General features: G+C 47.2%; 1 protein-coding gene across 1 annotated transcript in view; it reads right to left on the reverse strand.

Annotated features, from left to right (window-relative positions):
• PDE4B (phosphodiesterase 4B) overlaps positions 1–18,899 on the reverse strand; it is a 187,864-nt gene extending 168,965 nt beyond the window's left edge. Inside the window, exon 1 of the mRNA XM_033067177.1 lies at positions 18,797–18,899. The gene's annotated coding sequence lies outside the window, so the exon portion shown is untranslated. The remainder of the gene's footprint in view (positions 1–18,796) is intronic.
• Between the last annotated feature and the right edge of the window lie 7,240 nt (positions 18,900–26,139).

The following is a 26,139-nucleotide window of genomic DNA, read 5'->3' on the forward strand; positions in this document are numbered from 1 at the left end:
GTTCTGTCCTTCTTTCTCCTTCTTCCTGCACCCATCTTTTGGGTGATGTTGGCACTTTTAGCTTGGTCTAGAGCAGAACCAGACTGTGCAATATAAGTTATAGGTATTGGAAGATAACTGTAAATAATGTTGATGTAGTTTATAGTATAAAAAGATAATCCCACCCCAGGGTGGGCAGTGCCTGGGGCTGAGCTGCTGAACAGACCTGGGCTGGGCAGGGAAAGAACCTGGAGATGAGATAAAATAACTCTGGAAACAGCAGAAGAGTCTCCTGACTCTTTCTCTGGTGCTCAGGCTGGGACACAGAGACTCTAAAACAACACAGAGACTCTAAAACAACCTAGGGCAGTTTTGGGAAGCAGAGTCGTTTATGCAGCTCCTTTTTTCAGCCTCCCAATCCAGTTCCTCCCACTTTCCACGGAGGCAGGACACAAATATAGAGTGAAAAAACCAAAACAAATCTGAAATTCCAATAGCAGCACATCCTGCAGTCCCACACCTGCTTCTTCCTCACTTCCACCACATGACTGGAGCAGGATCCTGAAAATGCTCAGAGATGAACCCCAGGCACCTGGACTGTGAATTACTGGAGAAGTTTTTCTAAGGAAAGGGATGAAGGAGATCATCTGATCCCACGGGGAATTACATCATTTGTGAGCTGGGATTCAAATTGGACTCTTCTTAAAAGCCATGAGAGCTTCACAGGGAGAGACACCGACTCAGACAGGGTGACAGCCACCAAAAAAAAGTGACAATCTCAGGTCTGACTCTCCCAGGAGGAACAGATGGGCTCCTGCTTCACATCAAATCACGGAGATTGAAACTCATCCCATGGGCAGGGACTCCTCCCACCATCCCAGGGAGCTCCAACCCGGCCTGGGACAATTCCAGGGATCCAGGGGCAGCCTCAGCTTCCACCTCCCAAGGAAAATTTGATTTCCAATATCCAACCTGAACCTCCTGTGGGGCTGTTCCCTCTGCTCCTGTCCCTGCAGATCCCAAATCCCAAATCCCCCCGGTGTCCCCTCCTGGCAGGGACTTGTGCAGAGCCACAAATTCCCCCTGAGCCTCCTTTTCTCCAGGCTGAGCCCCCCCAGCTCCCTCAGGGATTCTCCAGCCCCTTCCCAGCTCCCTCAGGGATTCTCCAGCCCCTTCCCAGCTCCCTCAGCCCCTCCTGGGGTTCCAAACCCTTTCCCAGCTCCCTCAGCTTCCCCAGCCCTTGGACATATCCCTAAGAATTCCCCCTTTTTATGACTTATTTGCTGAGGGAAATGTTGTTCTTTTCTGTGACCTTTTCCCGTTTCTTGTGAGCAGCAACAGCTCAAGTGCTGTGCAGAGCTTCTGGCAGCTCTGAGAAATTCCCTCCTCCTCAGAAAACCCAAGCTGTTCTCATTTCCAGCAAAAGCTGAGAAGATTTCACAGAGCTCTGCAAAATATAAGCAAGGGCATCTATTAGCCCTGATGGCAGGAACTTGGGAAAAGCGACTCAGCAAAGAGGGATTTCATGGAATCATGGAATGCTTTGGGTTGGGAGGAACCTCAAAGCTCATCCAGGCTCTAATTCCTTCCTCTCTGCCAGGTGGGTCCAGCCTGGCCTTGGACACTTCAGGGATCTAGGGGCAGCCACAGCTTCTCTGGGAATTCCATCCCAGCCTCTCCCCACCCTCCCAGGGAGGAATTCCATCCAAATCTCCCATTTTCCAGCTTAAATTCCTTCTCCATATCCCAGCCCTGCCCTTCCCTGTGTCCTGTCCCTCCATCCCTTGGGAATTGTCTCTCTCCATCTTTCCTGCAGCTCCTTCAGGCCCCTCAAGGCCACCCTGATCCCACCCCAAACCTCTCCTCTCCAGGTGAACATTCCCAGCTCTCCCAGCAGAGCTGCTCCATCCCCTGATCATCCTGAAGATAAAATCCCACAGATGCATGGGATGAAATCTGATTTTCCCACCCAGTGCTTAAAAACCAGCTGCCAGCTCATCCAGTGTGAAACCCACTATTTACAGAAATTCCCAAAGCACATCCTCATGGCCAAGTTTGGGATTTCCAGCCTCTGGATTCCTCCCAACAGCTCCACATCCCTCCTCTGCTGGATTCCAACAGCTGGATTTTCCCTTGGAGCTGTCACAGCCATTCTTATCTTCACAAGCTTTGCTACCTGAGACCACCAGGATCATCCAGCTGCAGAAGGGATTTTCCTTTTGATTTTTGATTTTTTCCCCAGGATTTCTGGCCTCTCCCAAGGTTCTGGAGAAAAGATTTTCCCACTTTAGTCTCTCCCAAGGCTTTGGAGAAAGGATTTTTCCACTTTGGTCTCTCCCAAGGCTCTGGAGAAAATATTTTCCCACTTCAGTCTCTTCCAAGACTTCAGAGAAGGGATTTTCTCACTTTGGCTTCTTCCAACGCTCTGGAGAAGGGATTTTCATACTTTGGTCTCTCCAAAGGCTCTGGAGAAAATATTTTAACACTTAAGTGTCTCCCAAGGGTTTGGAAAAAAGATTTTCCCAATTTGGTCTCTCCCAAGGTTCTAGAGAAAAGATTTTCCCACTTTAGTCTCTCCCAAATCTTTAGAGAAAGGATTTTTCCACTTCAGTCTCTCCTAAGGCTCTGGAGAAAATATTTTCATACTTTAGTCTCTCCCAAGGTTCTAAAGAAAGGATTTTCCCACTTTGGCTTCTCCCAAAGTTCTGGAGAAAAGATTTTCCCACTTCAGTCTCTTCCAGGATTCTGGAGAGAAGATTTTCCCACTCTGGCTTCTTCCAAGGCTCTGGAGAAGAGATTTTTTCCACTTTGGCTTCTCCCAATGTTCTGGAGAAGGAATTTTCCACTCTGGCTTCTTCCAAGGTCCTGGAGAACAGATTTTCCCACTTTGGTCTCTCCCAAGGCTCTGGAGAAAATATTTTCACACTTAAGTCTCTCCCAAGGCTTTGGAGAAAAGATTTTCCCAATTTGGTCTCTCTCAAGGTTCTAGAGAAAAGATTTTCCCACTTTAGTCTCTCCCAAGTCTTTAGAGAAAGGATTTTTCCACTTCAGTCTCTCCCAAGGCTCTGGAGAAGGGATTTTCAAACTTTAGTCTCTCCCAAGGTTCTAAAGAAAGGATTTTCCCACTTTGATTTCTCCCAAGGTTCTGGAGAATGAATTTTCCCACTTTGGCTTCTCCCAAAGTTCTGGAGAAAAGATTTTCCCACTTTAGTCTCTCCCAAGGCTTTGGAGAAAGGATTTTTCCACTTTGATTTCTCCCAAGATTCTGGAGAAGGAATTTTCCCACTTTGGTGTCTCCCAAGGCTGCCTTGAGCTTTGTCCTAAATTGCCAGGCTGAGTTTAAACCCCACATTTCCTGGTTTAAGTTATCAGGCATCGGGATAAAGTCACAAATTTATCTCCAAGAATAAATCCAACCAATTTTCCTACCAGTAAAAAAATGTTAAAGGCAGGATGATCTTTGGAATGAGCGAGAAAATTCCACTCAAGTTGGGTATGGCCAAAAAAAATCCTTTAAATAATTAATTATTATTAAAACTGTGCCTCAACTTTAATGAGGAGTTTCCTTTCCAGAACTCTTCTCTCTCTGGAGTCAATCCAACTTAAAGCTGGGAATATCCCAGGCAGTCTGTCCCAAAAATTCCAGGAATTCCTGGATTTCCAGCAGAGGGGATGACCAGGTTGTCATTTCCCTTTGTTTTTTTCAGCTCCAATTAAAAAAATAAAATAAAATCCATATTTTGTTGTCCTTAGGCTTGATGTGCTCTGCAGAATTCCCATGAAACACAATTTTCAAATTTTCACCATTTTTTAGGTGAAATTTTCACAAATTTTCACAAATTTTCACGGATTTCTTTTGCTGGAATTTTTACTGGCCCTGTTTTTATAACAAATATTCCCAGCTGGAGCAGAAGAAGATTTCTGTTTTCCTGATGATGGCAGGGATTTTTAATCTTAGCTCTTTGTAAAAAGCTCATCTCCCATTGTGCAAAAATGAAGTGAAATTAAAAATCAGCTCTGACAGCTCTGAAGAATTCAGTTCCAGTGTTCCCCATCAGGATTCCCAAGAGAATTACAGGGAAAATGAGGCAGATCATTAAAAGATGCAATTTCTCTCTTCTTTGTTCCTTGAGCAAATTATTTGCAGAGCCTCCCACTCCTCAGAGCAGCTCTCAGAGATCAGAACTATTATTATTATTATTATTATTATTATTATTATTATTATTATTATTATTACTACCATCATCATCATTATCATTATTTTTATCATTATCACCATTTATTATTATTCTTCATTATGTATTTCTATTTCTATTTCTATTTCCATTTTTATTTTTATTTTTATTTTTATTTTTATTTATTTAGTACTATTATTATCACCAAAAAAATCAATTTAAAACTACACCAAACCTCAAAAAATTCAGCCATGTACATTTTCTATTTCCATTTCCATTTCCACTTCCATTTTTATTTCTATTTCTATTCTACTCTATTCTATTCTATTCTATTCTATTCTATTCTATTCTATTCTATTCTATTCTATTCTTATTCTTATTCTTATTTCTTTAGTACTATTATTATCATTAAAAACAATTTAAAACTACACCAAACTCCAGAAAATTCAGTCACACCCATTTTCTGTTTCCATTTCCATTTCCATTTCCATTTCCATTTCCATTTTTATTTCCATTTGATTTTGATCTGGGAGGGGAGGATGTGACCAAGCAAGCAATGGGAAAATGCTCTCCAGGATGGAGCATCCTGAGTTTGTGTCCAAGATAATCCCACTTTTCTCACATCCCACATTCCCAAACAAAACCATGGAACACCAGCCAAAATCTAAATGCAGTGCCTGAGGAAAAGCTCATCCCATGGTGTCTTGGGACCAAAAGCGACCAAAAGTATCTGTTCTATCACAATCTGTAAAACCAGCTGGGGCAGTGATCCTGATCTCTGTGGGATATCTCCTGCTAATGGGCCATGTGTTAAACCAGCTGGGGCATTGTTCTTTATCTCATGGGATATCTCCTGTTCATGGCCATGGTTTATAAACCAGGCAGGGCAGTGTTCTTTATCTCATGGGATATCTCCTGTTCATGGCCATGGTTTATAAACCAGCTGGGGCAGTGTTCTTTATCTCATGGGATATCTCCTGTTCATGGCCATGGTTTATAAACCAGCTGGGGCAGTGTTCTTTATCTCCATGGGATATCTCCTGTTCATGGCCATGTTTTATAAACCAGGCAGGGCATTGTTCTTTATCTTTTCACAACCCATCCTTCCTCCAGCCAGTCATTTTCTGCTCATGGCCATTGAGTCCCACTGTGGCACTGATAAAATTACTGCATCCCATTGGGAGTTGCTCCAGCCAGGGGGAAGAGCCCAACATTTCTTACCAAGATAAAAACAGAGGTTTTGGGACACTAAGGGAGCCCCTTTCTCCACTGGACTCCAGAGGAAAACCGGATTTCTCCACATCCCCACTGGAGCTCCGGAGGGAAACTGCACCTTGTACAGGAGCACTGCTCCAGCTGAGCCACATCTGTCACTGCAGGAGGATGCAGCCACCATGGGATGGGACTGCTGCCAACACCCTGCCTGACGGGTGTCAGGCTGTACTCTGACTGTGTCAGGGTTTGGGGTTTGTTCTTTGTAGTGCTGTATTTCTATTTTAATTTCCCTAGGAAAGAACTGTTATTCCTAATTCCCATATCTTTGCCTGAGAGCCCCTTGATTTCAAAATGATAATAATTTGGAGGGAGGGGGTTTCCATTCTCCATTTCATTCCTGCCTTTCTCAGCACACACCTGTCCTCTAAACCACGACACATGGTCAATTAGAACAAACACTTCCAGATCAGTTATCCAGCTTTTCTGGCACACCAAAAATACAAATAAAAAGGGGAAATGAGGGTTTGTGCCACAACAAATTCCTGCTGCTGTTTAAATCCTGTCCTCTCCTTCCCAGGGAAAGCATTCTGGAGCAGAGAAATTGCATTTTCCTCAATTTTCATCCAAAACTGCAAAGCCTGGCTTTGGGAATATTCAACAAGACGTGACAGCACTGTGGTCAGCTCCAAATCTGATTTATCTCAGGTTTTTTTCCATGTTAGCAGTTTCCAGACTGAAATTTCTGTCTGCCCATCCAATAAATAAAAGGAAATCAGGATTAAAGGAAAAGCATTTGGCATTCTGGAAAAGCTCCCATGTTTTCCACCAGCCACATCCATATTTTATTTCAGATATTTGAAGTGGCATCTTGGACAGCACTAATTTATAACAGGAGCTAAAAGGGGGGAAAAAATCTGATTTAGAGGGACATTTCAGCTTTTTTATTCCAGGATTTTTCCTCAGAGCCAAAGCAGATGTTCCTGTTTCCTCAGACTGAGGTTGTTTTCTTTCCTTCTGGATCTGATATTTTGCTTCTTGGGCAAATATTTGCATTATTTTTGATGCCAGGCTGAATATCAGCTTTTTTTTTTTTTTTTTTAATGAAAAAATGATTTAACTCATTCTGCAATTTTCTCCCAAACAAAGCTCTCTGAAGTGAGGTGAAAGTGGCAATTCCAACATTTTCTCCCAACTTCTCCCAGTAATTTCTTTCCCAGTTATCAAAAGCTCCTTTAATTAGGTGGAGTGATCCTTGCACTGCCTCTTGCTGAATATTTTGGGAAGTTTTTATCCAATTCCATCACTTCAAAGGCTGCAATTAATGAGGAGAACCCTGTTCAGTTACCCCTGCTCCCAAAATTCTCATTTCCCAGGGATCATCTCCAGGTCCTTGTATGTGACACCATAAAAAAATCTGTCTCTTCTGGCCAAATGATTCCATGAGGTCGCAGAGGGAATTGAAAAAAGTGGAAATGCTGAAATTTTGGGATTTAGGAGTGTGCCAGGAGTTTCCAAGAGGAATCTCAACCTGGATCCATCCAGCCTCACCAGGAAAATCACAATTCTGGGCAATGACAGCCACTGAAAATGGAAAAAGCTGCCAGAGGATGGAATTCCATGGGATACTGGGAAGGAATTCTTGGCTGGGAGGGTGGAATGGAATTCCCAGATTTGCTGTGGCTGCCCCTGGATCTCTGAAGTGTCCAAGGCCAGGCTGGAGCAGTTTGGGACAGTGGGGATTTGAGGATTTTTCATTTCCCTCCCAACCCAAACCAGTCTGGAATTCTGGGATTTTGGAGGCTGAGGCCTTGAGGCATAAAAGGAACATTTCAAGCTAATCCAGGAGATTTTTCCACCCAAATTTAAGGCTACTTGGAAAGAACCAACAACACCCAAATATTTTATTTTTGGGCAACCACTGCTGCAAATATAAAAATACAATACAAAAGTTCTTCACAAGATTTCTTATTTTATTCTTAGGACGTGTTTTCCTTGGACAAAAAATGCAGATTAAGAGGATGCACAAATCCCAAATCCTGAAATCCCCACCCAGCTCCCTGAATTCCCAGAAGAACATCAGCAGAGGAGTTTCCCAGCTCTCATTTTCCAGGATTACTCTGCTGGAAAGTCAAAGGGCATTCTTGTATTCCTGGGGGAAAACCAGCAGGATTTAATCACTCCATGGATTATTTGGGGATTATTTCCCAACTTTTCCAGGATCACAAGACATGCAGGGAGGGATGGGATGAGCTGGTTTTCCTGCTCAGGATTTGGGAGATCCTTGTCCCAAAATTCCCAGGAAAAGGAAGAGGAAAGAAAGGGAAGGAAGGAGGGAAGGAAGGAGGGAAGGAAGGAGGGAAGGAAGGAGGGAAGGAAGGAGGAAAGGAAGGAGGAAAGGAAGGAGGAAAGGAAGGAGGAAAGGAAGGAGGAAAGGAAGGAGGAAAGGAAGGAGGAAAGGAAGGAGGAAAGGAAGGAGGAAAGGAAGGAGGAAAGGAAGGAGGAAAGGAAGGAGGAAAGGAAGGAGGAAAGGAAGGAGGAAAGGAAGGAGGAAAGGAAGGAGGAAAGGAAGGAGGAAAGGAAGGAGGAAAGGAAGGAGGAAAGGAAGGAGGAAAGGAAGGAGGAAAGGAAGGAGGAAAGGAAGGAGGAAAGGAAGGAGGAAAGGAAGGAGGAAAGGAAGGAGGAAAGGAAGGAGGAAAGGAAGGAGGAAAGGAAGGAGGAAAGGAAGGAGGAAAGGAAAGGAAAGGAAAGGAAAGGAAAGGAAAGGAAAGGAAAGGAAAGGAAAGGAAAGGAAAGGAAAGGAAAGGAAAGGAAAGGAAAGGAAAGGAAAGGAAAGGAAAGGAAAGGAAAGGAAAGGAAAGGAAAGGAAAGGAAAGGAAAGGAAAGGAAAGGAAAGGAAAGGAAAGGAAAGGAAAGGAAAGGAAAGGAAAGGAAAGGAAAGGAAAGGAAAGGAAAGGAAAGGAAAGGAAAGGAAAGGAAAGGAAAGGAAAGGAAAGGAAAGGAAAGGAAAGGAAAGGAAAGGAAAGGAAAGGAAAGGAAAGGAAAGGAAAGGAAAGGAAAGGAAAGGAAAGGAAAGGAAAGGAAAGGAAAGGAAAGGAAAGGAAAGGAAAGGAAAGGAAAGGAAAGGAAAGGAAAGGAAAGGAAAGGAAAGGAAAGGAAAGGAAAGGAAAGGGGTGAGCAGGGAAAGGGAAGCTCCAGCTCTCCCTCCGTGGGCTCCCAGATCCCTTCCCCCAGAGCTGAGTCACACAGATCATAAATTCCAACCTCACTTCCCAGTTACTATAACAACTTCATGGATTTCTTCTCATTATTAATTACATTCAGCCCTAATCTGCTGCTCTGGGATCAGGCACTCCAGGAGAGCTTTTCCCTTGTCCCTTCTCCCTTCCAAAGGCTTTTCACTCCCACATTCAGGTGCTCCCCTCGTGAATCTGCCTCCATGAAGATAAGGAAATGCTGATATCCCTCCCTTTGAAAACTCAGAATAGAAGGAAATGGGGTTTTTTTCCTCAAAACAAACAAGATGTCCAAAATAAAACTGCAGTATCTGGGCCCTCAGCTGTTCTCCTGCAGCAAATGTGGAGCAGGGAACATCTTGGGATAAAATCCACCCCAGCCCTTTGGAAGCAAAGCTGGGAGCCAGAGCAGAGGAGCAGCTGGGATCTGATTTCTTGGGGCTGGATTGCACATCCTCGGGGTCTGGACAGGAAACCTCTGCTGCTGGAAAAGGCAACAAATTCCAGGCCAATCCCAAAATCCTGGGGTGTTGGAGTGAGCACAATGAGCCCCTTTTATTTTTGTCTGGATCAGCTTTGGAGCTGGAGAGATGAAGAGACAGCTCTGCCCTGGAGAACAGAGGGATTTTCTATTTCCTATTTCCTTTTTCCTTTCCTTTCCTCTTTAAATCCCATCCCACCATCCCAGGCTGCTCCAAGCCCTGCCCAGTCTGGCCTTGGACATTTCCAGGGATCCAGGAGCAGCCAAAGATTCTCTGCAAAACCTCAACTTTACCCTCAGAAAGGAATTTTTCCCTCCCACCTGAATTCCCTCGGCTTGGGAACAGCCTGTGCCTCCTCACAAACGACTGCAGGTCTCTGATGGAAGTTTTGGCAGATTCCCAGAGAATTTATAAATGAAAATCCCAATACCACTTGATCCATTTATTTTTAGAAATGTGTCTCCTGCTGGTTGAAAGAAAAAAAAAAAAAAGTCCCACTTCAAATACCAGCCCAAAATTATAGAAAGCACTGGGTGCAGAGGAGAACCTGAACTTCCTGCAGCTGGAATGGCTCAGGAATGAAGCATGAACTGCTCTTTTCTCTTTTGAATCCCTAGTTTCAGGTGTGGAATGAAGCATTCCTGCTCTTTTCTCCATGAAATTCCCCAGTTTTAGGCGTGGAATGAAGCATTCCTGCTCTTTTCTCCTCTGAACCCCCCAGTTTCAGGTGTGGAATGAAGCATTCCTGCTCTTTTCTCCTCTCAATCCCCAGTTTCAGGTGTGGAATGCAGAACAGAACCCATCAGCAGAGCCATGAAAACACAGGAATATTTTCAGCCCTATGGAGAACACTCCTGAGCCCACAGAAAAAAGGGAAGAGGATCTGAGCCCACAGAATTCCAGCAGGGCTAGAATCCCTCCCCAGCTATTTTACACTTTCCCAAATCGTGGAAATGACGACTGGATTCTATTTCCAGCCTGAAAACCCTGCTTTAGTCACCAAGTCACAGATAAACACAGGGCGAACATTTTTGTGCTGCCTGCAATTTTTTCCACCTCAAATGACAAATTTCCATTCATTTCATCCCTCTGACTAAAGGGCACTTGTTACACACCTACAAATACCCTTTAAAAAGCCATCAGTGCAGCCACAATCCCAAAAATAATTCATGTTAGTGTGGATCTGAAATCCACATTATTCCCAGCATCAATCCAGGCTTGTCCCAAGGGCACAATATCAATAATAAAAACCAAAATAGGAATGATTCAATAAGTCTGATGGGTAAAATGGGAAAAGGAACAGGCAGGAATAGCCAGGAATATCCCAATCTGAATTCTGGGAATGGAAAAGGGAATTTTGGAGGGTTGGCTGCCATTCCATGAGAGGATTTGAGATTTATAAACAAACAACCCCAAAAATGCTGCCTCAACTTCTCCAGCTCAATCCACACCAGGAACACCTCAGGTCATAGAAAAAAATCCAATATTTTATCCAGGAAAACTCCCCAAAGCTTCTTAAGAGTCAGGAAGAGTCTGCTCAGACCTAAATCATTATTTTTTAATCATAAAGCTTCTCTGGTTTTCTGGGAGTCTAAATAAATCCCTTATCCTGCATGGAGGAAATTCTTCCTGAATTTTCCTACACAGTCCTGACTCAAGGAATTAATTACAATTATTTTACATGACAGGAGTCTTGCACTAAATGTTTTTATGCTGAGAGTGGGTGATTAAAAAACAAGCAAAGATGATAAAAATGTATTTTTCTACTTCTTTTCAGTGCCTGTGACTGGACTGTTTTTCCCCTTTTTTAAAAAAAAAAGAAAAAGGATTTCTGGAATATGGCTCCAGAAGGAAATGAAGAATGAGGTGAAATAAATGTTTATTTTTATATTTCTTCTGCCTGACTTCATTTGAAATGAACACTGTCTTGTTTTTACTTTTCTGGGGAAAAGGGATGGAAAAATCTTCCATTTTTATTGGAATTGATTCATCACAATCAGTTGGGAAAAAAAAAACCCACGGTGCTGCTGTGGCTCCTGCAGGAAGAAGGAAAATGGGAAAAACAGACCCAGAACTGGACACACACAAAAAACATCAAACAAAGGAAATACAGGCAGGGATTTCATGGATTCATTAGGAAAGGGGCTTGGGATAGGAATTTTGGAATGAATTCCAGAAAAGAAATGCAGAATAGAGAATTGAATGCAGAGGGAAGAAAGAAGGGAAAGAAAAAGCCACAGAAAAACTACTCAGGAGTATTCCCTTGTCCCAGCCTGGGAAGAAGAAGAGGGAAGGGATCCCAACAATTATTTGGGATAATTAATAACAATTATGACACTTTTCCTGGAGCTGGCCATGAGGAGCCTCTTTTGGAATTGTCTCAGGGAATTCCTGCCATGGAATCCTTGGGATCAGAGGGTTCTGTTCCCCCATGGAACCCCAGAACTGCTCCCTCATGGAACTCCAGACCTGCTCCTCCTGCCCTGGAACTGCCCTGGAGAGGCCTCTCCCCAAGGATCATCTGGAAAAAACTTCCTGTTTTCCTCTGAGGATCCCAAAAAATCAACACAGAGTTTTCCAGCAGGAAGAGCAGCACCTCTGGATGGAGCAGTGTGAGAATCCAAACTCTCCAAAGAACCTCCCACATCCTGGAGAAGGGGATCAGCCTGGGACAAGCTCCCTGCTTTCCTCTGAGGATCCCAAAAAATCCACACAGAGTTTTCCAGCAGGAAGAGCTGCACCTCTGGAAGGAAATCCAAGCTCTCCAAGAATATTCCACATTTCCTGCTCTGCTCTCCTTGCCCTGTCCCTCATCACTGAGATCCTGGAGAGGCCTCTCCTCAAGGATCACCTGGGTAAAGCTCCCTGTTTTCTTCCAAGGATCCCAAAAGATCCACACACAGTTTTCCAGCAGGAAGAGCTGCACCTCTGGAAGAAGTACTGGGAATCCAAACTCTCCAAGAATATCTCACATCCTGCTGTGCTCCTCCCCTGTCCCTCATCCCTGAGATCCTGGAGAAGGGGATCAAGCTGGGACAAGCTCCCTGTTTTCCTCTGATCCACACACTCTTCCAGCAGGAAAAGGAGCACCTCTGGAAGAAATGCTGGGAATCCAAGCTGTCCAAGAAGATCCCATATCCTGCTCGAATCCTAAGCAGTTCCAGTGACACTTTTGCAATGTTAAATGGGATGTTTCTATTTCCAGGCAGGAGTGGGCTCAGCCCTGGCACCACAGGCCCTGGGAGATCCCTGAGCAGCAATCCTGAGCACACTGTGCACCCCCAGAATCTGCCTTTCCTTGAGAGGAACCCCACCAAACCGAGCAGCCTCGCCCTGAACGTTTCCTGAAGATTTCCATGAAGGTTTCCTGAAAATTTCCATGAAGGTTTCCTGTAGGTTTCCATGAAGTTTCCATGAAGGTTTCCTGCAGGTTTCCATGAATGTTTCCATTAAGATTTCCATGAAGTTTCCATGAAGGTTTCCATGAAGTTTCCATTAAGGTTTCCATGAAGGCTCCATGAAGGTTTCCATGAAGGTTTCCTGTAGGTTTCCATGAAGTTTCCATTAAGGTTTCCATGAACATTTCCTGAAGGTTTCCATGAAGATTTCATGAAGGTTTCCATGAAGATTTCCATGAAGGCTCCATGAAGATTTCCTGAAGGTTTCCTGAAGATTTCCATGTGTCTGTCTCTGATTTCCTCCTCAGGAGCTCTTGTGCTGCTGGATCATTTTCTGCTTCTCCCTTGAGCTGCTGCTTTCAGACGCAGTGACTCCTGAGGATTCACCCTTTTGGGTTCCTCTCTTCCCAAAGTTCCTGCTCCCATTGTTTATAAGCATCCTGGAAGTGTCCCTGTTGCAAGCAGCTCCTCTCCAGATTTATCCCCCACATTTCCCAAGAGCTCTAGCAATCCCTAGATTCTAAACTGCTAAAATCTACCTAAAAAGTTTTTATTTTTTATTTAATCCCTAAATCTCTAGATTTTCTGTGCTGTTTATTCCCGTGGCTTCCTCGAGCAATTGCTGAATTACAAAAGCATGAATGGGACAAAAATCAATGACAAGAATTTATTTTTCCATCTGAGCACAGTGCTAATCCTTGCCCAAAGCTCAGGAGGGATTTACCCTGCGTGCCCATCCTGCAGGCAGCAAATATTCAATCCAGATCCATGGGACTGACTCAGAAGCTGAGCTTTGTTTAGCAACAAGGTTAGAGAAGGTTTTCTTCCACCTAGGGAAATTTCTCCCTTTCTTTCTTTGCATTTCAGGTTTTAGGGCACTAAAGCTGATTCTTGCACATGAGTGAGAAAACTCCAGCAAGTCTCAGATTCCTTCAAAGCTCCAGGCAGTGCCTTTATTTTCCTTAGCTCCCAGAAGAAAAACAATTCCTTGGATGTGCCAGAGGCACCTGAGCTCACAGCAGAGCCCAGGCAGAAACAAAACTGAAAATCTGGTGGTTATTTATTTGAGCAAAGGGTCAACTCCTTGTCTCCAGGTTCCACTGAAATAAAAGCACAGCATCCAAAAGAATCCTGAGGAGAAATCCTCTGGCAGCTCCACTCAGCTTCCCTGTGTCAAAACCACCCAGGGACTGCTGTCCCTGCAGCAGGTGGAGACTCCCTCTGGGTTTAGGAGAGCTCAGTGAATTCTCTGCTTTATAAACACCCCTGGCATCAGTTTTCCCTCTCTGCTGTGCTTCCCTGGCTCTCTGGAGTCTCCAAGGCTGGATTGTTTCCTTGGATCTATTTTAGCTGACCTCTTTCCCCTCTTCTCTCTTCCTCCACCTTCGTTTGTAGCACAGAGAGCTCTGCTCGTTGTTTCACAAGATCTGCCTCAAACAGTGAAAAAAAAAAATCCTTTTATTGAAAAAAAAAATATTTTTATTGGAAAAAAAAATCTTTTTATTGGAAAAAAACATCCTTTTATTGCCAGCATCCCTGTCCTGCTTCCTGCAGGCTGGGAAGACTCGGCTGAGGAAGGGAGAAGGAGTTTTGTGTGTTCTCTGTGTCCCCCTGCTCCCCAACACCTCCTGCACTGCAGGCAAAGCCCTGCCAGCACCAGCAGCTGCTCCCACCAGAATCAGGTCAAACGTGGGGTATTATCCCCCAGCAAATTAATTACAGAGCAAACGAGGCTGAGTTAACTCTAACAGCTCAGTGCAATGTTCTCAACAGCTGCCTGCAAAGGAATATTCCAAATATTGCTCCAAATGCCGTCCACAGAACACAAAAGCACTGGGGACATTTTCCATCCTCCTCCAGAAACAAAGGGGACATCAGTGCTCTGATGTCACCAGAAATAAATCTGATTTACCCCCTGAAACACTGGCATGTCCTCACTTCTCACTTCACAGGACAATGGGAATGCTGTGACATTCCTTGGGCAACCAACAGGAAAATCTGAGGGGAAAATCCCAGCAGGGAACGTCAGAACCACAGCAGGATTTAATGGAAAACTGGGGCTGAGCTCCAGCTCATCTCCAACCCAAAGGGATTTTGCCCACTTGGCTCCAGCCCCCACAGTTTAAAGATCATAATTCAGCATTTTCTGGTGTTCAGCCCTGATGGTACCAAGTTTTATAATTTCATCCCAAACAAGCAATTTTCTTCTCTCATTTTGCTCTGTAAAATCTCTCACTCTCTGCAATATCTTTGCTTCACACTGTCCCAATTCCCAAGCTGTATTTTCAGCACCACCAAGATTGTCCTTAACTTCTCCCAGGCCCTGAATCTGCCTTGGTTCCACTTCAATCCCATCAGTAAAAATATCCACAACCCTCTTTGCTTGGCTTCCAGAGAGGAGAGAAACTCAGGAAAGGAAAAAAAATCCCACAAAACCCCACATGAACAGATAGAAAAGGGAGAAACAAAGACAGAAAAAAAAAAAAAAAAGGGAATTTATTTTCTGGATTTTCCTCCCCTGAGTTATTTATACATAAAGTGTGTCCTTAAGTGGCCAAACAGAGGAAAAGCCGAACTCAGGGTGCACAAAATGCCATTTCTAAGCAGCTGAATAAGCAGGGATTTAATCCAGCCCCATCTCTAATCTGTTTTCTCATCACTGCCAGCAGTGCCAGCTGCTGCAGCACCAAGTGCAGGAATTCCATGGAATCATCTCCTGCTCTCCCAGGAACTCCCTCTGATCTCTCACACTGCTTGAAAAAGGAAAAACCATTTTATCTTTTCTTTATTGTTAATTTTTTTTTTGTCTTTTTCCCTTTGCAAAGTTTCTCAGACTTCTGGAGACTTCTGTGATTGACAGGGATTATTTTGCCAAGTTTTGTGCTTCAAGAACACTCTGGCAAAGGGGCCCTTGGTCTAATTAGACACCTAATGAGAAATTAAGTTAAAAATTAAATTCAAAGGCTTGGATTTTTCAATTATGCTGCATAACCAAGAGGAAAGTTCTTAATTTAGTTTCTCTCTTTACCATTCATCAAACTCAAGATTCTAACCTGAATAATGGATAAATCCTTGAATTATTTGGGATAGGAAGGGCTCACAGCCTGGCTTTCCCTGCACGTTTTAGCAGCAACAGGATGGCATCAAGTTGTTCATTTTTTTGTAAAACAAGCTTGAAGCTGAGAGCTGTTTTCATAATTCAAGAAATTCAGCTGAAATTCAGCTCCCCCAGCTCAAGCACCCCCCTGCATCGCCTGAAACCAAAACACTGCAGCAGCAAGGAGCCCAAAGTGAAGCTGACAAATTATTTTCATTCTGTAAACTGAGAGAAAGGGGGTAAAAAACCCCCCAGAGCATGAGTAATAACATCAGGTAAAAAATTCTTTTCCTTCAAAGCAATATTTCATATAAATATCCTTTCATCTGTTTGCAAAAGGCATCAAGTTTAAGGGAGTTTTTTCACCTCATTATTTGTCTTACACTTTCCCAGTGTTGTTTGGGGTTTTTTTTTCCATCTGCCAAGGGTGTATTTATCCCACTGCCACAATTATCCAATTTTCTCTGCTGAGGGAACCATATAAAGATTGAAAATTGGAAAGACAGGCACTTAATTTAAAGGAATAAAGGTGTTTCCAAGCACTGTTTTGTCACTATTTTTCCCAAATGTTTAAAACTTCCCACATTTCTGCAGGGACAGCTCCACGTGGATCATTCCAAGGAAAGGATTCCAAACCATTCCAATTAAAACCTGCCATTTTAGGCAGGATTTCCCTATCCATGGCTATTCATTTCAAATATGGAAATTCCAGGGATTTGATTGGAATGACTTTTTAAAGGAGCCTTGTGTTCCCAGAGACGATTACTCAGCTAATCTGGGTTAAGCTTCCTGATGGATAAATCAGGATTTGAATGCTGAATAAGGAGAGGTTTCCATGTGATGTGGGAAGAGCTGGGAAAGTAAATACAGAAGTGGTGGAGGAAAAAACCTGAATATATTTTGGAAAAAAAACAGCCAAAAAGGCTGTTTGCTTCAGCTTCATATTTAAGCATTGCACTAAAAATTATTTCCTGGAATCTAAAATGTCCAAAAAAGAGAGAAAAGGAGGATACAGCTGTACCTGGAGCACCTGAGCAGGCACAAGGAAACATTAAAATAGATGAGATGACAAGAGAAACAGAGAATTCCAATGAATAATGTGCCTGGGAAAGCACTTGTGCTAACAAGCTTTTATTCCAGATGATTTATAGATCACAGATCTGTTCATAACCTTTTTAACCAGCAGCTCCCTGTCTGGAGCTGATAATGAGGGATGCTACAAACGAGCATCTCTCTCACAGTGGCCTAAAAAAGTTCCCTGATCCGCTGGATTTATGACCTGCAAATGCAATTATTCAGCTTTTTCACTGCTTCTTATGGATACCAGGATTTTCAGAGGAAAGAAATAAAAGGTATTGTAAGGATTCTGCTGGGAAGGGTCTCATTCAAGAGAGATCTACCAGGAATTCTCTCCTTAGTCCTGGAGCTCTTGGGATGTTTCCTGCAGCAACAGATGCTGAGCATCACACAAAATAACTCAGCGCCCTCCCAGCCCTAGAGATCACAGCAAACACAGTTCCTACCCAGAACTGATTTGTAATTCATCATCCTCCACCTGAGGAGGGGAAAAAGCTCCTCTTTGTGCAGCCACAACTCCCAGATCCTCTCTGAACTCGCAGCTCCCACCAGGACTGGGAAAAGGAGGCTCAGGAAAAACAAACGGACTCAAAGCACATGGCAGGGAAATGATGCAGAGGAAATGTCTCCGGCAGAGGAGCATCGGCAGCGCTCAGCCCGCCGGGGAGCCGCGGATCCGGGCTGCAGATCGCTCCAGAAAGGTTTTTGGGATGTTTGGGATGTTTGGGAAGGGGAATCCTGGGGCAGCCCCCATGGCACGGGGCTGGAAGGAGCGAATCCCGGGAATGCGGCTCCGGGGAGCAGCCGCAACGCCGGGGAAAACGAGCGGCTCCAACAGAAACTCGAGGCAGCGACAACACAGGGGAACATTGACGGGAAATAAAAATACACATGGAATATCTAGAAGGTGCAGCGAGAGGAGAAATAAAGTAATTTTAAAAATCGATTTAAGTGTACATCCGCTCTCTGGCAAACCAGTTTGTTTGTTGGGGGTTTTTTTTATTTCTTAAGGCCATCCCCCACGACAAAACTTAACTGGGGCCAGGCAAACACCTCACTAGTGACTCGGTCCTTGGATTCCATCGGGCACGGAGAAAGGATCGGGACCCACCGGGATCCCCTCAGGGCCGGGCAGGGTCCCCTCAGAGCCCGGGGACACCTCAGGGCCGGGCAAGGGACAGGGACCGAGACCCACCGGGGTCCCCTCAGAGCCCGGGGACACCTGAGGGCCGGGCACGGAGAAAGGATCGGGACCCACCGGGATCCCCTCAAGTCAGAGTCCCCTCAGAGCCCGGTGCCAACTGAGGGCCGGGCACGGAGAAAAGACCGGGACCCCTCAGGGCCGGGCAGGGTCCCCACAGAGCCCGATGCCATCTCAGCCTTGGGCACGGAGAACGGATCGGGACCCATCGGGATCCCCTTCAGGGCCGGACAGGGTCCCCTCAGAGCCCGGGGACACCTCAGGGCCGGGCACGGAGAAAGGATCGGGACCCACCGGGACCCCTCAGGTCAGGTCAGGGTCCCCTCAGAGCCCGGTGCCATCTCAGCCTTGGGCACGGAGAAAGGACCGGGACCCTTCAGGTCCGGGCCGGGCCGGGCAGGGTCTCCTCACAGCCCGGTGCCATCGCAGCGCCGGGCACACAGCAGGGACAGGGATCCCATCAGGTCAGAGTCCCCTCGTAGCCCGGCGCCATCTCAGCCTTGGGCACGGAGAAAGGATCGGGACCCACCGGGACCCCCTCAGGTCAGGTCAGGGTCCCCTCAGAGCCCGGTGCCATCTCAGCCTTGGGCACGGAGAAAGGATCGGGACCCACCGGGACCCCTCAAGGCAGGTTTCCCTCACAGCCCGGTACCATCTCAGCCCCGGGCACGGAGCAGGGACCGGGACCCTTCAGGGCCGAGCCGGGCAGGGTCTCCTCACAGCCCGGTGCCACCGCAGCGCCGGGCACAGAGCAGGGACCGGGACCCCCTCAGGTCAGAGTCCCCTCATAGCCCGGAGCCATCTCAGCCCCGGGCACGGAGAAAGAACCGGGACCCACCGGGATCCCCTCAGGGTCGGGCAGGGTCCCCTCAGAGCCCGGTGCCATCGCAGCGCCGGCCCCGAGCGATGGCCGCGGCCCCACAGGCGGGCAGCGCTTACCTTCGGCGGCGGCTCCGGGGCTCCCCGCAGCTTCTCCTCAAGCTCCCCTCGGGCTCCCCGCAGCTTCTCCTCGGGTTCTCCTCAGGCTCCCCTCGGGCTCCCGCAGCCCCTCAGCGCTCCATGGCCCCGGCGCTGGCGGCGGAGCGGCGGCCGCGCTTCCCCAGCGCTGCGGAGCGAGCGGGGCCGGCCCCGCGGGGAGCGCCGGCGGCTCGCCTGGGCTCGGCTCGGCTCCTCGCCTGCCTTCCCTTCGCTCCCCGCCGCTCTCCTCGCCTTCCTTCCCCTCTCCTTCCCTTGCTTTGCCTTTCCGCCCCTTCCTTTCCCTCTCCTCCCCTCCTCTCTCCGCTCTGCTCCTTCCTTCCCGATCCCTCCGCGCTCGGCTCCGCTCTCCCCTCCCGGTTCCGTCCGTCCCGCCCCGCTCCGTCCGTCCCTCCCCCGCCGCAGCCCCGGCCCCGGGTCCCCCCCGGCCGCCTTGGAGCCCAGGCAGCGAATCCGGCCAAATTCCAGCCTGGGAACAACCTGGGCTGGTGCTTGCCCACGGCGGGGGTGGGATGAGGGGAGCGCCGAGGTGCCTCCCAAGACAGACCGGTCTGGGATGCCACGGAATCAATCACAAATTAATCGATATCATTGCATCCGTAGGGGCAGAGCAGGAGAGAGGTGATGGTTTGGGAACTCTCCCCAGGGAATGGTGCCTGGAGCAGAGGACACTCCACACCCAGAAGGAGCAGCAGGTACAGCTGGGCCAGGCTGGGGTGGGATTTTGGGGAGGAATTCTGCCCTGTGAAGGAGGTGAGCAAACAAGAGCTGCGCACCTCAAAGATTTAATGTCACATGTCACACCTGTGGGAGCTGCTGCCCGGTCACACCACCCCAAACACCCAGCACACAAAGGGTAATTCTCTTTATATGGCTTGTCACTTCTGTTTCATGCTAAACATGAGATCTTTGGGTGTTTGATGTCCTCATCAAAGGCAAAGTTTCTGGAGTAACAACATGAAGACTTGGTTCACGTGGTAAAACAGGAATTTTCTCATCTTCAGGGCTGAGGAGCGGCATTTGAAAGGCTTAAAAACCCACCCCAATTCCCCAAAACCTCAGAGTCCAGCAGGGAAAAATAAAATCCATTCATTATAAAACCTTTTAAATGAAGAGTTAAACTGGTTCTTTGTGGATGACACACAAGCCCATGATTTTTTCCAGGGATTCGTGACTGCAGCCTCTGAAAAGTGAACAGAAGGCTGCTGTGTTGGGATTCTTGCTCAAGTCCCATCCCATGGCCCAAAATCCCACAGACCCACAGGCCAGACCATGGCAGATCTTGATAAACCACTCTTTATGCAATAAAAGAACAGTATTGAATGAAAGTTTTGTGCCACATAATCACACAGAGGAGAAAAGATTGTCTGTCCAGCTCGGTAAAATTAAGAGTTAATAATTAATGGAGAGATTTCTATAACATACAGGGTTTTTTGTTTTTTTAATATAAAATTAATTATCAATCAAATTTCAACATGCCAATACCTTTTACAAAATGTGAGCTGCAGTGAGGAGAACCAAGGTGAATTTTTCTCCCTCTCTGCTGCCTTGGACACAGATCACATGTGAGGAATCTTGTCCAGAGTTTGGTGTGCAAAGGTGTTAAACTTGTTAAACTCTGTGAAACTCCACAGAGAAGTCACTTCAATCCTGAATTCTAGGTGTAATCCCTGTGGTTTAGGCAAATCTTTGGAATATTTAGGAGCTGTCTCTTATCTGTAAGCAATGAACAACACAAATTAGGGATGGGATACAGAATTCCCAAATGGCTGAAAGGAACTCTGCTCTTCCAGACAACAAGGCCAGGGAAATTCAAATCCTGCTCTTGGTCATTCCCAGCCTTCAGGCAGCACATCCAAGCTTTTCAACTCCCTGGCAACAGGAGAGATCGGCAATCCTGATGCAGGGAGGGGTTCAGAGTCAAGGATGCAATTCCAGAGGCTGGGAAGAGCAGCAGTGCTTCACCCTGCTCCTGTCTGCAGCTCCCTCCTCTCCTCCCTGCCATCCTCCTGGGAGCTGGGATGTGGGAGGGAACGCTGAAAGGAAGGAGCTGCTCAGAGCTCCTGCTGCCATGGGATCACGGGCTCGTGTCCCTGCCAAGCCAGCTCCAAGAAGTCATTCCTGGAATTCCAGAGGCCCCGAGCACTCCTGATCCACACCAAAGTGAATCCCCAGAGCTGCAGCCCTCCCTGCCCTGCTGCCACTCACAGGCACTGATTTTTCACTATGGAGAAGCTCTGACCATCCCAAAGGATTCCACATCCATAAATCCTGCTGAATCCTTGGGAAAGGTCCCTCCCCAGTGCCAGCCCTGTGCCTTTGTCCTTCCCACACCGGCTCTGAGCTCTCAGACACGCAGCAGGAGCTCGAAGCTCGTGTTTCAGCTCATCTCTGAGGTCCTTTTCAACCCAAACCGTTCTGTGATTGTGAAATCCTGGGGATTTTTGGTTATCCAGCTTCTCTTCCTGACCAAATCCCCCATTCCCGGGAGAGTCCTGAGGGAAGCTGCCCCGAGGCACCTCCAGAGCATCTCTCTGACAGCTTCGGCCGAGAATGGAGAATTCTCCGGGAGTCAGAACTGGACAGCTCCCGGAGGAGCCGCCCTCTCTCTTCCCAACTTTTATCCCGGGATCCCGCTGCCTTCCACCCCGCAATTCCCAGGATGAGAACAACGAGGCTGCTCCCTGAAGGGGAATGTCCCTTTCTCCCTGTTCCTCCCCCGGCAAGGTCCCAAAACCAGGCAGGGGATGAACATTTGGGGGTGAACACTCCGGAGTTCTGGAGTGCCAGGATACAGGGAATGGCTTCCAGAGGGATGGGTGAGATTTTGGGAAGGAATTCCTGGCTGGGAGGGTGGGCAGGCCCTGGCACAGGTACCCAGAGAAGATCTTTGGAGGTGTCCAAGGCTGGGTTGGGAGAGGCTTAGAGCACCCTGGGATAGTGGAAGGTGTCCCTGCCATGGCAGAGTTTGGAATTAAATGGATTTAAGGTCCCCCCAAACCCAAACCATTCCATGTTTTCAGTGCCAACACCACAGAGATGATGCACAGGGATCACTTCAGGCAGTAATTCAGGAAGATTTTGGGGATTCATTGTTGACTCTCACCAGCCCAGGACCATTTCTGTCCCATTGTGGTGCAAGATTCCCACATTCCCAATCCTCCAGCCAAAAAGCTGCCTGGTGGGAGGAAGAGTATTCCTGATATTCCTGATATTCCTGACCCCTTCCCTAGAGCTGGGCAGTGGAGGGAAGGTCCAGCTTTGTTTCTGGAAAGTAAAAAATGATCAAACCTGAGGATGTGCATCCTGTGGGGTTTTGTTTTCTCTGCTAGAAAAAAACTAAAGCAATGTTTGTGGGAGAGAGGCTGGGGGAAAAGTCCAACTTCCTAAAATAGGAAAACTGTTGCACTCATTTCATTTTTTCTCCTGAGGAGACTGAGAGGGGAAAAAAAAATAAGCTGGCGGATGTCTGTGGTTGTGCTGAATGCACTCAGATCCTTGGGTGATAAATGTGGCAGGAGAGCTGGAACAGCACAGGATAAATGGATTTGGTGAGGTCCTGTCAGAGGATCCATTTCCCATTAAAACAGGGAGGGAGCAGCAGGAAATGTGTTTGGAATGAGCATGGTTGATACAAACACAAAGGGGGTCCTGGTTCCTGCACCTCCAGCACCCCCAAGGCAGCCTCAGACCCTCCACTGAGGCCATTTTGGGGTATTTTACACAATTTTCTGGGTTTACTCTGGAGTTGATGCTTTCCCCCCTCCAAAATCTCTATTTTCAAGCAGGATCAGGAGATTCTTGGCACTGCCCACACCAAGCAAAGCCAGCCAGGGACTCCACACTGGAATTATTTCCCCTCTGTGCCCTCAGCTCATCAAACCCAAATATCTTTGTCATCTTCTCTGCTCTTCCATAAAGACCTTGGTGCCAGGAAAAGGGATTCAGGTGAGAACTGAGGGAGGATTGTTGGGAGATTACCAGGACAGGATGGAAACAGGGAAAGGAAACAAATCCCCTGTAAGAGATTCATGAATGAATGAATTAATTGGGCAGAATTAATGAATCTTTGTGCTCCCTTCTCTGTCCTTGGAGCTGAAGAAGCTCATGGATCTCAATTAAACAGGAATGAAATGGGATATAACAAATGCTGGGATCAGACAATGGAATTTCCCCTGCCCATCTCATACCAGGAGTAGAAGAATTGTTGGTTTGACACCAAGAGAGAGAGAGAAGCTGAGCAAGGAGGGAAGAGGTGCAGGGCAGACATTCCATCCCCCCTTTGCTTGCTGGAGCTTTATTGGGGATTTATTTGGGAGCAGCAGCTGTGCAGGGAAGGATGTGCTTCCCCTCCCTCCAAAAATCCCTCTGGGAGGTGTTGATGAGGTTTTTCCCTCTCAGGAGTGGCTGAGGAGGCTGCTGTGGATTCCCAAATCCTGCATGGAAATGGATAATCCAGCTCCCCTCCAACAGGGTGAATTCCCTAAAAAAGACCAACCAGCTTTCCCAGGAAAAGGGCAGGAGCTGATGGAGCCACTGAAGCTTTTTATCACTTTGAAAATGCTGGGCAGCTTTTAAGGGCAGACACTTCCCTGGAGCAATGCCAGGGCTGCAATGGGAGCACTGGAATTTCTCATCCAGAAAGCAGCAGCAGGTGCAGGAGATGGGGAGCAGGATTTGTCATAGTCCCAAAACAACGAGGGGGATTCCATGGATGATTTCTCCTTCTGAAACAAACCTGGAAACCCAAATATTTTGGTGAAAGGCAACAGCAAGGAACACTGCAGCACCTCCTGGGATGTGAGGCTGAGTTCTCAGATTCCCAATTTTCTCTTTCCTGGGCTTTAGGAGGGAGGATGGGCTGGAATCCTTTTCCATGGACATCATCCCTGACAGAGGTGGGAAGTGCTGGATGCTCTGGAAAATAACATGGAACAGAGCAGGAAAAATACCAGCAGGAGGGTGGGTTAGGATTATGTTGTGCCTGCTTTGGGAAAGCTGGATGTTCCCACTGCCTCAGCTTTCCTGGCAGCCCCAAAGGTGCCACCAAGGCATCAGGTGTTGCTTTAGCAGGAAGGACAGGAAAAGTTGGATTTTCCAGGCACGGAATTGAGAAAGGGAGAAGCTTCTGTTACTTTTCTCTTGTGCTGCAGCTTCCCTGGATCAGCACAAGCTCCTCACTCCTCTTCCTCCCCCTCACAGCAGCCTGGCAGACACGGAGCTGACTCATCCCACCGAGTTCTTTGGGAGCATCCCAATCCCTGGGAGGGTGCAGGAGGGGCTGTGGGTCAGGCCTCAGAGGTGCTGGGGAATGTTCTCCTCTCTGCTGCCAGCTCTGAACCCACAGCTTGTCCCCAGCCCAGTTTATCCAACTGGAGGAGGATTTGTGTCTGGAAGTTGATGAATTCTGGGGAGAAAAATAGCCACTGACAAGATTATTCATCCTGCAAAACAGCCAAGGCTGGAAGGTCCTTGGGTTTGATGAAGGAAGCAGCTAAAATTTTGTCTAAATAAACACAAGTAACACATGAACAGATACAAGAAGTCCTGACATGAAAGTTTGAATTTCTTGTGGAATAGGATGGTTTGGGTTGGGAGGGACCTCAGGGATTGTCCAGTCCCCTCTCCATGGGCAGGGACACCTTCCACTACCCCAGGTTGCTCCAGCCTGGCCTTGGACACTTCCAGGGATGGGAAATCTGTGCCAGAGCCTGCTCACCCTCACAGGGAGAGTCTGGGAAGTGCCCAGGGAAGGGATTTTCCTCTCTGAGAAGAGCTCAGTTAATTAACATCAGCTCCCTAACACCACACCAAAGCAGTGGCCATAAAGATTTTAGCTCCTAATCCTAGGATTGGATTTTTTAGAGTGGGAAAAAGGATCTCAAAGTGGCAGGAAAGGTTCCACTGTCTTTTTGCTTAAAAAAAAAAAATCAAGGAAGAAAAAAAGAAAAAAGCACAACAGATTTTTTAAAACCAAAAAACCTTTCTGTGTTTTAGCCTGGCAACCCTGGTTTGTATTTCAGGGTGCTGTCACCACTGAAACAGTCTGGGCAGGTGACACAAAGCAGGACTTGCAAGGAAATAATCTTCAGATCTCCTGAATTTCCATCTGTGCAGGTTTAATTTCCCTATTTCAGCCAGAGTGGCCACAGAGCTCGAGGGGTTCAGAGCAATCTCTGAGCTCCAGACAGGGAATTGGGCTGGAGTCCTCCCAGGGATGAGGGCAGGGCTCCTGCTCCAACATCTATTTCCACATCCAGCTGATGGGAAAGAGAGAAAAAGGCTCCCATGGTTATAAAATCATAGAATCCTGGAATCATTAATCTTGGAAAAGCTCTCTGAGACCATCAAGTCCAATTATTTCCCAGCACTGCCACGGCCACCTCTGCCCTGTGTCCCCAAGTGCCACATCCACAGGGTTTTAAATCCCTCCAGGGATGGGGACTCCACCCCTGCCCTGGGCAGCTGTGCCAGGGCTGGAAAACCTTTCCATGAAGAAATTTTCCATAATAACCAACCTGAACCTTCCCTGGAGTAACTCAAAGCCCTTTCCTCCTCCTGTCCCTGTTGCCAGATCCCAAATCCCCCCGGTGTCCCCTCCTGGCAGGGACTTGTGCAGAGCCAGAAATTCCCCCTGAGCCTCCTTTTCTCCAGGCTGAGCCCCCCCAGTTCCCTCAGGGATTCTCCAGCCCCTTCCCAGCTCCCTCAGGGATTCTCCAGCCCCTTCCCAGCTCCCTCAGGGATTCTCCAGCCCCTTCCCAGCTCCTTCAGCCTCTCCTGCTGCTCCAGATCCTTCCCAGCTCCAAGACAAGCAGCAACCTAAACCAATTTTTTACTTTCAGAGCACATTCAAAACGCTGTTGACTGAAAACAAAAAGAAACCCCAATCCCTCACTTCAGCTGGAGCTGCTGGAAGGAATCTCTGGAGCCATCCCTGCAGGAGTTATTCCCAAAGTGTGGGGATGGCTCAGGGGGCAGGAATGGGCAGCAGGGCTGAGTCCATCACTGTCCCTGCTGCTCCCTGTGCTCAGCAGGGAGGTGGTGCTCCCCCAGCTGCACTTCTCCTGATGATCCAGATGGATTTCTCCTAATCCAGCTGGAGTTTTTCCAACCACCCATCTGGAGTTCTTCTGATGATCCAGCTGAAGATCTCCTGACAATCCAGCTGCAGTTCTGATGATCCAGCTGGAGTTCTCTTGATGATTGAGCTGGAGTTCTGATGATAATCCAGCTGCAGTTTCCCTGATAATCCAGCTGCAGTTCTGATGATCCAGCAGGAGTTTTCCTGATGATCCAGCTGGAGTTCT

Source organism: Catharus ustulatus, chromosome 9 (assembly GCF_009819885.2).
Source record: "Catharus ustulatus isolate bCatUst1 chromosome 9, bCatUst1.pri.v2, whole genome shotgun sequence".
NCBI lineage: Eukaryota > Metazoa > Chordata > Aves > Passeriformes > Turdidae > Catharus > Catharus ustulatus.